Consider the following 16278-nt stretch of genomic DNA (forward strand, 5'->3'; position numbering starts at 1 on the left):
TATATGCCATTATGAAAAAAACAATGTGCATTAGAAATGTCCTAATGAAAAGGCACAATCAACAGGCTATGAATATTCAAAAGAAGAAATGAATAATGATTAGCATGGGAGACAGTGGGAAAACGGAGTTCTCCTGGAAGGAATAATTAAAACTTTGAAAGAGGGCCAGGAAGAGAAAGGAAATCCATGTATAACTGGGCTCCATGATCAGGGCCTGAAATTGTAGGTCATAGTCCATGTTCTTAGTATATTGGAGACAAGGAGGGTAGATAGACGGTTGGGAATCTTCTCTAATTATGAGTTTTGATATCCATAATGAGACTCGCTTTTGTAACAAACAAAGGACAGTTTCTGCACTAAGGCCTCTAGAGAATGGGTTTCCGTGTCTTGCTGGCAGTTTGCACACTGATGGTGACAGGGATTTTATTTTGTTTGGAGACAGTGCTAATGTAACAGAACACTAACAAATAGATGAACTTAGAGTGTGACTGAAGGAAGAAAGACAGAATTGTCCAGGCTTGGGGTTCAACTTCACACAAAGGGGAAGGAATCAGACAAGTCTGAGGTTCTCTCTTGATGAAAGACATAGGAGGAAGTGTCATGATTTGTAGTTGGGGAGGTTGGAAGGACTGAACTGAAAGTTCCTTAAATGCAGGGACTGTATTTTATTAACTGGTCTATCTCTAATATGGCCTGGGTCTGGCATTTATTTATTTATCATCTCTTTGAAGAAAGCACTAAAGAAATACATAGGGAAGGAAGGAAAGAAATGCTCAGTTTGGGACATGCTGAGTTGGGGTTTCTAGCCTCAAAACTTCTACAACATATTTTAATATTTTTCTCAAGCATTTGCCTTCATTATGTCAGCCTTATAGCTAGTTAGCAATTAGCCTTATTTCTTTTTCAAGAGTCTAAATTCCTGGGGGTCAGGGTCTGTATCTGATTTATGACTATAAGCATGGTGGTGTTTTATAAATAAATGTCTAGAAAATAGTTGAAAGACTGAGTTTGAAGCTTAGGAAGGGCTGTTTCATGTCTGACCTCTCACTATGTTTCTCAAACTTAACAGTGCTGCAATAATAGATGATTCATTTCATGTGCTTCATGATGACCTTACTGATTTAGCAAGCAGCCTTCTACTTCATCGTTGACTTCTGCTGATATGTATATGATAGGTGATGGATTCTGCTAAGTACTGTTAGCTCAAAATAAGAATTAATAGTCTCTATGCTCTGTAAAATCGCTAAGCAAACCTGTGTCATAGCGTTTCTTAAAAATGTATGCTTTAAAACAGCCTTATTTTATAAGCTAACTTAAGAAATATATATGCTTTATTTTAAAAAATATTTTATTATTTTTATTTTATGTGTATGCATGTTTTGCCTGCATGTATGTAAGTGCACCGTGTCATGCAATGTCTGTGGAGGACAGAAGCGGCTGTTGGATCCCCTGGAACTGGAGTTATGGACAGTTGTTAGCTGCCGTGTGGGTTTATTGGGATATTGAACCCCGGTCTTCTGCAAGAAGAGTCAGTGTTCTTAACCCTGAGCTATCTCTCCAGCCCCTGATCCTCATCTTTTTAACAGCAATCAATTGCCAGTAGTTCCTCAATTACAGTAGGGGCTACACACAAATAACATCACCCCGCCCCCACTTCGCTTCCACAATTTTTTTCTGGCATGAGCATGCATAAGTCTTGTGCATACTGTAACGATCACTGTGGGTTCATAGGTTTAAATTTTCTGTTGACTCTGCAAAGCAGTTTCCTTACAGTCATCAGTAGCAGGATATAAAATCAAGATGCAAAAGTCAGTACCCTTCCTATATAATAATAATGATCATATTAATCAAAAAATCAGAGAAACCATTCCATTCATGACAATAAAAAATTCCTGGAGTACATGAAATCAAGGAAGTGAAAGATTTGTATAATAAAAGCTTCAAAACACTGAAGAAAGTAGTTAAGATACCAGAAGACAGATGTCTCATGCTCATAGCTCAGTGGGACTAATATGATTAGGATGGCCATACTATCAAAAGCTATCTACAGATCCAGTGTAGTCCTTATGGCAATGGTGGCCTCAAGCACAGGACTCAGGACAACTCAATTAAACAAGGGCCTAGAGAGGAGAAGAGAAATGGGTGGCAGTTGGGCACTAGACTGAGAAATAGTCCAACCCAGGTATAAAGGCTATGTACCATCAATGACCCTCTGGGCAATATATCCCCAATGGTACAATAGTGGTACAAAAGCACTTTTATCTTGGGGGTAACCAATAGCTATCTAACTGGACTGACGGCCCACTCAACAGGAGGGGATTCATGCCTGGTACTGTAAACCTAGCCAAACACCTGTGGTCGGAGAGGTCATAGACCCTAGAGAGGAACCTACCACTATTGTTTTTTGAAACCAATATAATTTCTAACTGTATTATAAATATTTATCCTTACACTCACAAATACGTGCAGCTCGCCTCTCATCAAAGAAGCTTCTTTAGGCAGCAAATGAAGATCTTTACAGAGATCCACAACTGTTCAAAATACAGAGAATAAGGACTGTGGGGAGCCCAACTCCACCTGATATATCTGCAACCAACCGTACGTCTAAAGCTCAGGGAACATGGCAGAAGAGGGGGAGGAAAGATTGTAGGAGCCACAGGAGCAGGACACCTGCTGCTAGACAGTGTCTTCTAGGCACGACAGGAAACCCACACCCATGAAATCTCAGCGATATAATTGCCTACACAAAATCTATAGACATGCTAATGTTTGGGGGGAAATTTCACAAGGCCCCAACCCTAGATGAAGAGCTATAGGCAATCAATGGCTGCTGAGAGAGGGAGATGAAGACAGAGACAGAGACAGAGACAGAGAATTTGTTTTTTGTGTATAAAACAATAATAAAGTAGAAGTTGTTATGAATTTGTTGGGGGAACAGGAAGAGTTGGAAGGGGAGAGGGGGTGTAGAAATGATGTACATACAGTATTCATGTATGAAATTCTCATAAATGTAAATAAAAATGCATGTTTTAAAAGTTTCTTCCTTGTTTAAAGCTGTTCATAATTTAGAAGACCTTGGAAGGACACTAATTCACAGCACAATGAATCTGGTTTAATCCCATGCTATGTGATACTCTTTGCCCTGACGTCTTCTGGACACTTTTAGGAAAGCTGATACTGCCAGATTCTGTTCAACAAAGTGATTGTGAAAAAGCTCATGTGTTCCCTCTTCAAGCCTCCGAAAAGAAATCATCTGGAAACAAATGATATAAAGCCCAGCTTGTAAATCCAATGGGTATTATGTCACTGAAGGGGTCTGTCTGGTGACCACTGTGTTCAAATCCAGGAGGCAAAACGACTCATTCAGAGATTACACTTACATAATGTTCATAGAATGAGGTGGTGCCAACCTAAAATTGTTCTGTTTCTTACTGAACAAAACTTATTTATCTCTAGTAATTTATAGACAAGCAATGTTGCCCAGTTCATGTAGGTGCACAACTCGACATTTGATCGACACCTTATGGTTATTAGGCTTTAGGGCTGGGTTGGATGAATGATTGTTTTTCCCCTTTGGCAGTTGGCATATTATCATCCAGCATTATGATAGCCAAACTTTAGAAGGCTTCTAGGTCAATTCCTGCTCTGTTGCTTCAAGTCCTGTATCCGAAGTATGTCCTGTCTTTAGCAGTAGGGTCCCATCTACTAGTCTTGGGAGACAACTAAGAGGTTTGGCAATAGCCTGGGTTATCCTGGGAGTCTCCTGGACAACTCCCACCAGCCACTCCAAGGGGGTCCCCCTGCCAAGCAGCTACAAGGTACACATATGCACCAATGTTCAGACAATATATGCACACCTCCCAAAGGGTCCTGAGGGCACCACACCCCCCTCTGGGTTTCCCAGTGCCCCAAGACTCACCCATCTCCTCTCTCCTTCCCATTCTGTCCCCCTCCTCCCTTCCCAGTCCCAGAACCCCCATTATCTCCACCCTCCTCCCAGTAACACCCAACTTCCACCATTCCCCTTCTCCTGACTTCCTTTCCCCCACCTCCTGACAGCATGGCCCTTTGCATAGCTCTCCCTCTTCCCCTCCCTGCTGAATACTCCCACTTTCCCCACCTCCCCCCAGTAACATCTGTTCCCCTACTATTCCCCCCGCCCCCGGTTCTTTATTTTCCTTTACCTCATGTATCTTTTCCATTTTCCTGGCTCCTGGTGTTACATCAGAATTTATATACTCACAATGGTGCTATAATCCTCAAATGAGGGAGAACATATGTTACTTGCTGTTCTGCGTTTGTGTTACTTCACTTAGTATAACACTCTCTAGTTCCATCCATTTACTTTCAAATTTCATAATTTCATATTTTCTTACTGCTGAGTAGAACTCCATTGTGTAAATGTACCACATTTTTAATTATCTATTTGTTAGTTGAGGGACATTTAGGTTGTTTCCATTTCTTAGCTATTGTGAAGAGAGCAGCAACAAACATGGATGTACAAGTGTCTCTGCAGTAGGATGAGTCCTTTGGGTACATGCCAAGGAGTGGTATAATTGTATCATATGGTAGGTTTATTTTCAGATTTTTGAGGGTTCTCCACACTGCCTTCCATAGTGGTTTCAGGAGTTTGCATTCCTACCAGCAGTGGATGAGTGTTCCCCAGCATTTGGTGTCTTTTGTTCTCTTGATCTTAGCCAGTCTGACTGAGGTAAGATGGAATCTTAAAGTGGTTTTTATTTGCATTTCTCTAAGTACTAAGGATGTTGAGCACTTTTTAAGGTGCTTCTTAGTCATTTTTATTCATTTGTTTGAGAACTCTCTGTTCAGGTCTACCATTGTCCATATTTATACTGGGTCTTGCATTTTCTTATTTCTTTTTTTTTGAGTTCTTTGTATATTCTGAATATTAATCCTCTGTTGGATGTGTAGCTGATGAAGATTTTCTCCCACTCAGTGGGTTTCCTCTTTCCTTCCTTGGTTCCTTCTTTTGCTATACAGAAGCTTTGTAGTTTAATGAGGTCCTACTTACTGATTGTTGACTTTAATTCCTGAGCAACTGGTGTCTGATTTAGAAATTCCTTTTCTATGCCTATAACTTGGAGTTATAACTAGCAGTTTCTGAGTTGCAGGTTTTATACTGAGGTCTTTGATCCATTTGGAGTTGATTTTTGTGCAGGGTGAAAGATAAGGGTCCAGTTTCCTTCTTCTGCAGGTGGAGATCCAGTTTTGCCAGCACCATTTGTTGAAGATGCGGTCTTTCCTCCATTGTGTGTTCTTGGCACCTTTGTCAAATATCAGGGGGCTGAAATGCATGCACTCATGTTTGGGTCTCCTATTGTCCATTGACCTTCATGTCTACTTTTGTGCCAGTACCATGTGGTTTTTAGATGTGGTATAGTGATTCCCCCCCTACCCCCCAGCATTGCTCTTTTTGCCCAAAATTGCATTGGCTATCTGGGGTCTTTTGTGATTCCATATGAATTTTAGGATGACTTTTTTTCAAGCTCTATGAAGAATGTTGTGGGTATTTTGATTGGCATTGCATTGAATCTATAAACTACTTTTAGTAAGATGGTCATTGTTACAATATTGATTCTACCAATCCATGAGCTTGGTAGGTCTTTCCATCTCTTAGTCTCTTCCTCTATCTTTCTTTAGAGATTGAAATTTTCAATATAGAGATCCTTAATGTCTTTGGTTAGGTTTGTTCCTAAGTATTTTTTTGAAGCTATTATGAATGGAAGGGTTTCCTTGAATGCTTTTCTGGTTGCTTGCTATTGGCACATAGAAAGGCTACTGATTTTTATAAGTTGATTTTGTAACCTGCCACTTTACTGAAAGTATTAATCCTCTAACAGTTTTCTAGTGGAATTTTTTGGATTTCATGTATATTTAAAAAAATATTTCATTTATAACTTTTATTTTATGTGTATGAGTGTTTTGCCTGCATGAAGATAAGTGCATCCATGTTGTACAATGCCCACGGAGAACAGAAGAGGCCGTCGGATCCCCTAGGACTGGAGTTACGGACAGTTGTTAGCTGCCACGTGGGTGCTGGGATTCAAACCCCCAGGTCTTTTGCAAGAACAACCAATGTTCTTAACCACCGAGCCATCTCTCCAGCCCCCTCATGTATAATATTATATCATCTGCAAATAGAGATAAGCCATCTCTCCAGCCCCCTCATGTATAATATTATAGCATCTGCAAATAGAGATAATTTGACCTCTTCTTTTCCAATTAGTACTCCTTTAATTTCCTTCTTTTGTCTTATTGCTCTTGCGAGAGTTTCAAGCACTATATTGAAAAGAAGTGGAGATCATGGACAGCTCTGGCTGGTTCCTGATTTCAGTGGGAATGCTTCCAGTTTTTCTCCATTTAGAATGATGTTGACTACGAGTTTGTCGAATATAACTATAATTATGTTAAGGTATGTTCCCTCCAGTCCAGTTCCTTCTAGGACTTTTAACATGAATGCATGTTAGATTTTGTCAAAGGCCTATTTTTGCATCTATTGAGATGATTATGTCGCTTTTGTCTTTAAGTCCATTTATATGTTTTATTGCATTTATTGATTTAGGTATATTGAATCATCCCCTCATCTCTGGGATAAAGCTGACTTGATCTTGGTGGATGATCTTTTTGATGTATATCTGTATGTATATATCTGTATGGACTGTCTGTATGCAGTTTGCGAGTATTTTGTTGAGTATCTTTGCATCTATGTTCATTAAGGGTGTGGATCTATAGTTTTCCTTTTTGGTTGTATCTTTACCTGGTTTTGGTATTAGAGTGACATTGACTTCATAGAAGGAATTTGGGAGTTCTCCCTTTGTTTCTATCTTTTTGAATAATTTAAGCAGAATTGGTTGTAGATCTTCTTTGAATGTCTGGTAGAATTCTGCTGTGAATCCATCTGGGCCTGGACTTTTTTAGTTGGAAGGTTTTGCATTACTGTTTCAATTTTCTTATTTGCTATGGGTCCATTTAGGTATTGATCTCTTCTTGGTGTCCATGATTTTAGAAATTCATACATTTATTTTAGATTTTCAAATTTAGTGGAGTATAGATTTTTAAAGTATTCCCTTACAACGTTTTGAATATTTTGGTGTCTGTTGTGACATTTCACCTTTTGTCTTTGATTTTGTTGATTTGGATTTGCTCTTTCTTTCTTTTGGTTAACAGGGCTAAGGGTCTGTCTTTCTTATTTAACCTTTCAAAGAACCAACATGTAGAGATTCATTGATTTTTTTTTTTTGTATTGCTTTCTTTGTTTCTATTTCATTAATTTCAGCTCTGATTTTTGTTATTTCCTCTTATCTGCTAGGTTTGGGGTTGGTTTGTTTTCGCGTTTCCAGAGTCTTGAGTCTTGTACTATTAAGTCATTCACATGTGCTTTTTCCAATTTTTTTAATTTGGGCACTAAGAACTATAAGCTTCTCTTTTAGAACTGCTTTTAAGAAGAGACTTCGAGTGGCGCTACTGAGGTGGAGAGCAAGATGCCAGTGGCTGTAGGTCCCTACAGGCAGTCCCAGCCCAGCTGCTTCGACCACATGAAGATGGGCTTCCTCATGGGGTTAGCAGTGGGAATGGCGGCCGGAGCGCTTTTTGTCATTTTTCTTGTCTCAGGATCGGAATTCGGGTCGGGAGCTGACGGGCGGGCAGCATTGGGAAAACCATGATGCAGGGTAGTGGCACCTTTGGCACATTCATGGCCATCAGAATGGGTATTCGACGCTATTCAGGACAGTGATTGCCTGCTACTTCTAAACTTTCACATCCATCTCGACCCTTGTACTATAAAAAAGATTTTTTTCTTCTCAAAAACAAAAACAAAAACAAAAAAACAAAAACCCCTGCTTTTAAGGTGCTCCAGAGGTTTTGTTGTGTTGTGTTCTTGTCTTCGTTCTTATTCAGGAGTGTGTTGTTTAATCTCCATGAGTTCATGTAGTTACTAGAGCTTCTTTTGCTGTGGATTATAAGCTTTATTGCACTGTGGTCTGATAGAATGCATTGAATTATGTCATTTTTTCTTTGTGTTCGTTGGGATTTGTTTCCCAGAATGTGGTCGCTTTTAGAAAAACTTGCATGGGCTGCTGAGTAGAAAATGTATTCTTTGGTGATCGGGTGGAATATTCTGTACATGTCTCTAAGGTCCATTTCATGTAAGATATTTAATTCAGATGTCTCTCTGGTTATTCTTTGTCCAGTTGTCCTGTCTATTGAAGATAGTAGGGTATTAAAGTCACCTAATATTACTGAGTTGGGGTTAATCCAGGAATTAGTTAGGGTTAGTCCAGGAATACTGTTTCTATGAAGTTGGGTGCTCCAAAGTATATATATGTTCATGACTGTAATATCTTCTTAGTTAATTGTTCCTTTGATTAGAATGAAGTAACCCTTTTAATCTCTTCTGAATAGTTTTACTTTGAAGTCTATTTTGTCAGATATTACAATCGCAACACTTGCTTGCTTCTTAGAGCCATTTTCTTAGAATAGAATATTATTTTCCATCCCTTCACCCTAAGGTAGTATCTATCCTTGAAGGTAAGCTTAGTTTCTTGAAGACAACAAAAAGATGGGTTTGCTTTTTTGATCCATTCCACTAGCATGTGTCTTTTGACTGAGGAGTTGAGACCATTGATATTTAGTGTTATTATTGAAAGATGTGTATTGGATACTGTTGTTTTAATTTCTTTGTGTTTCTGTTACTAAACTTTTCTTTGTTTTCTTTCTGTAACCTTTTGGTTATACTCATTCCATTCTTCCATCCTTTTTGTTGTTCTGAGTATTCTCTGTAGCGATGGTTTGGTGGACATGATTCTTTCAGTCTATTTGTCTCATGAAAAAATTTCTATTCCCCTTTAACCATGATAGATAGTTTTGCTGGGCAAAGTATTCAAGGTTGCCATCCATGGTCATTTAGAACTGGGAATACTTTGGTGCAGACTCTTCTGGCTTTTATACTTTGTATTGAGAAATCAACTGTAATTCTGGTGGGTTTTCCTTTATATGTAACTTGTTTTTCTCTAGCAGCTTTCAGTACCTTCTCTTTGTTCTGTACATTTAATGTTTTTACTATGATATGCCGTGTGTGTGTGTGGGGGGGGTTTCCTGTTCTGGTCATGTTTAATTGGTGCTCTATGTGTTCCTTGAATCTCTATAGGTAAGTCTTTCTTTAGGGACATTTTCTTCTATAATCCTGTTGAAGGTCTGTTCAATGCCATATGTCATTGACCTGAGATTCTTCTTCTTCCTGTATACCTATAACTCATAGATTTGGTCTTTTCATGTTACCCCATATTTCCTGAGTATTCCATTCATGTTTTTTATTTTTATCTTTTACTTTTTGAATTTTACATAGTCTTTGCTTAAGGAGTCCAGATCTTCAACTTTATCATCCAATCTTGATATTCCGTTATCCACGTCATTCATTCTGCTCGTGAAGCTTTCTCCTGTTGTTCCTAAGTGGTTTACTGAGTTTTTTCAGTCTCATGTTGATTTCCATTTGGGTTTTCTTCACTATTTCTGTCTGTTTTATGAATTCACTTTTCAAATCGTGAATTGTTTTTGATATTTCATTAAGCTGAATACTTGCATATTCTTGGGCTTCCATCGTAAGTTTATGCCTTTCCTTTTTGAGTTCTTGGAGTTGTTTGTGTTTTCTTGAAGTTCTTTGATCATGTTTATGACTGTTCTTTTACATTCTGTCTCCTGGGGTTCCTCAGGGTGGTTCTCACTGTAGTGCACATCTGTAGGAGTAGTGGATTTTTGGAGGGACATATTCTCTTAGTTTTTCATACTGTTTGTTTTCATTGCCATTTGGCCATATGGATGTTCTTTGTTGGTTATATGTACCACAGGAACTTCTGCTTTTGTTTAATTTAGTTTTGATTCTGTTAATATTGTTTATGAAGCTTGATTGCTTTTTCTTCAGGTATGGAAAATAAATTGGTGCATATTTCAGGTTCTTGCAGTGTAGTAGATTGGTCTGGGTAGTTGGTGGGACAGGGTAGAGGGTATGGTGGTCTGTCAGACAGATCAGGAGCCAGTGGAATCTATGCTAGGGAATTTAGCTAGTCTGGGTTAGGAAGTTAGTCCAGGGATCTGAAGTGAAGGAATTGGAGACCGTCTGAGTAAAGGCTGGCAGGGGACGGGGTGGTAGTGGGTGAGGGGAATGGAATAGAGATGCAGTGGGTGGGATCTGACTTACCAGAGTCTTGGCTGGGCAGGTCTGTCTGGCTGATGGGGGACCAGGGAAGAGCAGCAACACTCTCATTCAGCTCCCAACACACCTTGGCACACACAGAGACTTGCCCCCAACCTCCAACTCAATTTCTTTTCATTTATTTTTATCTTATGTGTAAGTGTTTTGCCTCTATGCGTATAACTGTTCCTGGGCATGCAAATCTTTGGAAGCCAGAAGAGGGCACTGGATCCCCTGAAACTGGAGTTGCTGACAGTTGTTGGCTGCCATGTGCGTGCTGGGAAGTAAACTTGAGTCCTTTGCAAGAGCAGTCAGTGCTCTTACCCTCTGAGTCACCTCTTCAGGCCTCATTTTTAATTATTTTAATGATGGACTCCTTGCTATGTTGTAATATGTTTGAATTCTTTAAACTTAAGAGATGGTTTAACTTAAACTACAATTTATTATGACAACAATGAACTCCAGTGCAGGATGCTTTATGACTGACTCATATAATAACCAATTAAATCATTTTGAAATCAAGAATGTTTACCTACAAGGCACTATGTCTAAGGAACAATTATTTAATGCTCTAACATTAAGCATGGAACATATATATTTGAGAAATCTTATGATGGATCATTGCAGAAAGTTTAAAATGAGATAAATGAAAAAAGAAACAAAATTAGTAAGTTGAATAAACTTAAAAATCATTAGGCATTTGTTTTTCCTGACCCTGTGCTCGAGATTACCACTCAGTGGGGACACAGGAAAATTCAGTACAATTTGTAGAACCCTATGACGGGATGGAGACAAGGCTTTAGGAAAGCAACACTTGTGCATGGGCATGGGAAGCCAGGCAACAATGGAAAGGGAAGGTACCTGGAGAAGGTTGGTGGGGTGGTGTATGTTGTGATGGGGAAGAGGATAGGAGCCCCTGTGGAAGGCGATGCTGAGTCCACCAAGAACCAGTTTCTATTTTAGTGAACTTGAAGGCAAGGGGCAGATAATGAAAGACTCAAAAAAACCCAAGGAGGTAATGAGATGCTTTTTGAGTCATAAGAGAGGGACACACACACACACACACACACACACATACACACACACACAGACACACACACACACCGAGAGAGAGAGAGGGAGAGAGAGAGAGAGAGAGAGAGAGAGAGGTGAAGCAATAAAATTTTTACAAAGAAGACAAAAAAATATCTACCATCTATTAGATATAGCAACAGCAATTACAAACCTAAAACCATGGTGTGTTGAAAAAAGACACAAAACTTCCCTGAGCCTGCTTCCTCATCTGTGAATGAGGCATACTAATACTACATGAACAGGGCATGGTAAAAAATGAAGCAGTCCAGGGGATCAGCACAGAGTGTGACATGCAGGTGCTCCAGAGTATTCCTTCCCTCTAGGAGTGTCTCTTTAAGGTCATTGGAAGGGAATTACTTTTTACTGGGACTAGGGAGCTGCTATTCTTAAACCATTGTTCTGATTTACCTTAAACCTCAGAGTTTTTCTACTAGGAGAGACCATTGATAATGATCATATCAGGTTTAGCACTGAGAGCCTCTACCTTCTCTTTTCAGATACTGTATTCACAGCAACATTGGCCAGATCAGCCACAGTGGCCTGTTACTGATGGGCAGGTGGAAGGAAGCAAGTGCCAGGCCAAAGAGCTTGGCTTTCCCATTCCACCACCTTGATTAGTTAGTGTGCATTCCTGCCCAATCTCATTGGAGATTTGAATTACATACTGTGTGCTAAGTCTGATGCTTGGCCAAAGAGGCACTTACAAAAAGAAGCAATGATCAAATGGCACTACCTCTCTAAAGCATTATTTATCTCTCTTGATGAGTGACACTTTAAGCCTCTCTGTGCTTTTAGCTCTTTTGATGATGGCGCTCTTCACACAGGGCCTATCAGCACAACCATGTGTAAAGACTATGCATAATAGTGGGGGAGCTGAGGTCGCTTCATGGCATGACTGTCCAACAGGAGGGGAGGGGCTTTCTTTGAAGATGGGAATAAGAGCCAGTGAATGATAGCAAGTCTCTGAACACTTAGTAGCCAAAAAACCCTGACTGCAAATTCCATGTTTTGAAGTGTCAGTGAAAGACTACTAAGCTTACATTGTTATATTTCTTTTATATTGAGAAAATGATCCAGCTATACATTTAAAAAATCTGATAGAAAAGAAAAATAATTAAGCACTGATGCTTTTTGTATTTCTCCAAATAGGCTTTAGGAAATATATATTAAAATGCATATGGATGAAAATACAACTGTAATCATTGTGATGAGGTAAATAATTCACTTCAAACCAGCTAATCTACACAGTTTAGATGCATAGATAGATACATATATACACAGATAGATAGACAGATCCAACTTCATTTTGTGTTTTTTGTTTTGTTTTTCTTTGCTTTATTTTGTTTTGTTTTGGGACAGGGTCACCCTGTAGCCCCAGTTGACCTGGAACTCACCAGGCTGGCCTTGATCTCACAGAGATCTGCCTGCCTCTACCTCCTGAATGCACCACCACACCCAGCTTTCTCTTCATGCTGAATGTAAGACTGAACTTTTACAAGATTTATTTTCAGGTGGGAATAGGAAAATGGATCTTCTTACCTAATATCTCTAAATCTTTTATTTGAAGTTATATATTTTTAATTTTTAAAATTATTTTTATTTTATGTGTATGCGTGTAGATAAGTGCACCTGCGTCGTGCAATGCCCGTGGAGGACAGAAGAGACTGTCGGATCTCTTGGAACTGGAGTTATGGACAGTTGTTAGCTGCCATGTAGGTGCTGTGATTCAAACCTGGGTCTTCTGCAACAACAGTCAGTATTCTTAACCACTGTGCTATCTCTCCAGCCTTTGAAGTTATATTTTACAAATACATAATAAACATCCAATATGTTTAAACTATGTGATAAATATATAATATGCAAAATGAGTAGTCTAATGGGAGAATAGCAACATGAAAATACAGCAATCCAATTTCCAGAAGAAATATGCTGAACTGATATAAATACAAAAGACTGAGTTCTTAATTTCACTTGTAAGAACCAAAGGAAGACAACTTGGATGATGTGAGGTCTGAAGTAAAACTTTGAGGCCATATACGTAGGGTGGGGTGGTGGGTAGTAAAGGCAGGGCATTAATCTAGATGGAACAATCTAGAATATTTGTGGTTTTGAGACCACCAAGTAGGGAAACATGCTCTAATGAAGATAGTACAAGGGATAAGAACCCTACTCTGAAACACAGAAGAACTACATGCAATGCACTAGCTCACCCTGAGTTCTGTCAGGTGATGCAGTGATGCTGACATTCTGGTGTGGTTTAATTAGTGGCACTCTGAAGGTGACAGCATCCTGTGATTATTCATAATCCCCCTTCTAATTTTTTAGGATTTTTCTCATATTTCTTTTTAATCATGAACTGTGTGTTTGTTTAGAAGATTTGTAAGACGAGAACTTGAAATGATCATTAGTGTAGGTATCAGACATTAAAAATGACACATTTAAAGGTTGGGTAAGTTATTAGTACATTCCTTATAATAGGGGTTTTCTTGTAAATGTCAGAAGGAAGCAAGCACATCTCAGCTATTTTAGGCACAGGAAAGCAGCAGGACAAAGAATACAGGAGGATAATACATCATGTTTAGTGGATTATGAATTCATTTTCTTTGTGATTGTGCTGTTGTTCAACAAAGCTGATTTAAGGGGCAGCACTGATCACTGATGATGATGCCAGTTGCTATGGTTTCCATCTTGAATGTCCCCTAGAAGGCCTGTGAGTTAAAGGCTTGGTGCCAGGGTGGTGTTGCATGGAAAGTGGTTGAGATTTAATACCTTAGGGAGGTCCTTGTGGGAAGGATGGATGCCTTTGGGTGATTGCCTCCTCTTCCTCCTCCCCTCATTCTTCTTTTTTTCCTCCTGCCCATGAAGGAAGCAGGTTTCTTCTGACACATGCTTCTTGAGGGTGTGTTGTTTTGTCACAAGCCTAAAGAAAGGGGCCAATGGATCATGAGCTACAAACTGCAGAAATTTGAATGAAAATAAGCTTTTTCTCTTTATAACTTGATTATCTCAGGTGTTTTGTCATAGTGATAGAAAGCTGACTAAGACCCTCATCTGTTTCTGTTATAAAAAAAGACCTCTAGAATCAGACATTATGAAGATTGCGTTAATGAGAAAGTCGGTTTCTGTGCTGTTTACCATATGCCAGGCCTCATGCCTTTTCAAATATGAATAATTTCAGTTCTCTTAAGAACCTTGTGAAGTAGGATGTGTTACTGCTCCTATTTACAGATGAGGAAATTGAAGCATGCAGAGAATTTGCACCAGTCTCCAGTTTAACTAAAGCCACGCAAATTTGGGGGATGGGAATTGGAAACAACCTGGTTCTACACTCTGCATTAACTATTGTACTTTTTTCTTTTTTGCTATTCTCTATTATAGTTTTATTGAATGTTAAAATTTATGACAATACTTTTGTCCTGAATATTAGACAGAAAGCAAAGGACTTAGCTTTCTTTTTTTAAAAAATTATTTAATAACCACACAATCAGAAGAAGCATTTCATTACAACAGCATTGAGATAGTCAATAACAATTTCCAGACCTAAGATGCATCTCCTTCAAAACTGGCTGTAAATTTATATGTTTACAGTTGAATTAATACAGTTATACAATATTGTACTCAGTATAAACCCTATAAGACATAACATTAAATGAGGTTTTAACCTTTCAAAAAGATCTCCATTTCATTATTAAAATACACAGTTTCATACAGAAAAATTAATTTTCAATGCAATTGACATTAAGATGTTTTCACATGCGTTTCTAATCTCTAGATATCTGATTATTACTAGTGACAGTCGGTTAATTTCTGAGCTCCTTGGCATCTGAGCATGGATATAAAGTCATCAGGTAGATGTCAATGGTAATGTTTATCACCTTTACTAATTAACATGAAGTAAATTTTTATGCTTCCTCCTCAAATATGTCTTTTTATTTAACTTGTTGATTTTTTGTGTCTATATCATACAGAACACCCCACACAATCTTACTCATCTATATACCCATTTCCCAAATGGCACCCTCCCACAGCCTCCCACACACACATACACTGAAGCCAATATACTCTGTCATCTCTGATCAGATATTTTGATGAATATTATCAAATAGGATTCATGTTTTGCTTGTTTATTTCTCGTGTTTAGGATAGAGTGATATGCATTTTTGAGGAATTCACACTAATATTCTTTTGGATAAGACTGGGAACTTCTGTTCATTTTCCCAGTTCTATACTGGGTTACTATCTGGGAATCCCTTTCATCACCTTGGCCAATAACCAAAGGAAGGTATCACCTGTCTGGTGCTTGTTAAGTAGCCTTTAGCTATACATATGGACTCTTATGAAATTATATTGGCCCCATTAATCTTTGGTTATACTTTCCTTCTGGGTGTTTAAGGCTATACAGTTGGACCAGATAAAACCGATTTATTTTTAGTCTTAAGGTCATTTGAGGATCTATTCCTCAGGGATCACATAGGATTGGGAGGAGCCCTTGGCTCCTTTCTTTTACCAGTTCCGTCTATATAAAGATAAGTCAAAGGTCCTGCTGGACCATGGTTGGCTTCGCTTGGAAGCATGGAGGAAATGATTCCTCTGTGTTGACCCTTCTCTTTATAGACTGGACACTGGTTCAAGTCCATCTGGTGGGTTCTCCTCGGCCTCCTTGATCAAGAGGCCAGATGACCCACCACCATTACAGGACATTTTGCGCGATGCTCATAGTCCCTGGGAACTAATCGACCCAGGAGGGCAAGGCATAAAACGTGTCCTTTGAATCCCTCTGACCCAATTAGTATAGATCTCAAGGTATGTCTGTTAAACATCCAAGAAGGTTAGTTCCACCATTCTGGCATTTTTAATTACTGTGTGTCTTGCAGATAAATCTTGGGTAATGACCAGTTGGTCTCAAATAAACCTTATCTAGAGATATTTTTCTTGATCTATTAAGTATAATTTGTCAGTAGATTGTAGGAATAATATGGTTCCCTCTGGTTTTC

At 38.9% G+C, this 16278-nt stretch overlaps 1 pseudogene; it reads left to right on the plus strand.

The window, feature by feature from the left end:
- The first annotated feature begins 7502 nt into the window (after positions 1-7502).
- LOC103747068 lies at positions 7503-7756 on the plus strand (annotated as a pseudogene).
- Positions 7757-16278: the final 8522 nt, after the last annotated feature.

This window comes from Nannospalax galili, unplaced genomic scaffold, assembly GCF_000622305.1.
Source record: "Nannospalax galili isolate Female #2095 unplaced genomic scaffold, S.galili_v1.0 scaffold264, whole genome shotgun sequence".
Classification (NCBI taxonomy): domain Eukaryota; kingdom Metazoa; phylum Chordata; class Mammalia; order Rodentia; family Spalacidae; genus Nannospalax; species Nannospalax galili.